The following is a 221-nucleotide window of genomic DNA, read 5'->3' on the forward strand; positions in this document are numbered from 1 at the left end:
GAACTCTTCAGTAGCATTTACATTCACATTGTTGTACAACCACCTCTGTTTAGCACCAAAACACTTCATCACCCCAAAAGGAAACTCTGTACCCATTAGGCAGTTGCTCCCTGTTCCCTACCCCTGTCCCCACCAGCCTATAGCAACCAGTAATCTTCATTTTGTCTCTGTGGATTTACCTATTTTGAATATTTCTTTCTTTCTTTCTTTCTAAATTTATT

General features: G+C 39.4%; 1 protein-coding gene across 1 annotated transcript in view; it reads left to right on the forward strand.

The window, feature by feature from the left end:
- The window catches only part of DNAJC1 (DnaJ heat shock protein family (Hsp40) member C1), a 203,067-nt gene that overhangs the window by 137,053 nt on the left and 65,793 nt on the right, over window positions 1-221 (forward strand). The window lies entirely within an intron of this gene.

Source organism: Delphinapterus leucas, chromosome 2 (genome assembly GCF_059928025.1).
Source record: "Delphinapterus leucas isolate spDelLeu-1000000601 "Yukka" chromosome 2, BTC_Dleu_Yukka2, whole genome shotgun sequence".
In the NCBI taxonomy this organism is placed as follows: domain Eukaryota; kingdom Metazoa; phylum Chordata; class Mammalia; order Artiodactyla; family Monodontidae; genus Delphinapterus; species Delphinapterus leucas.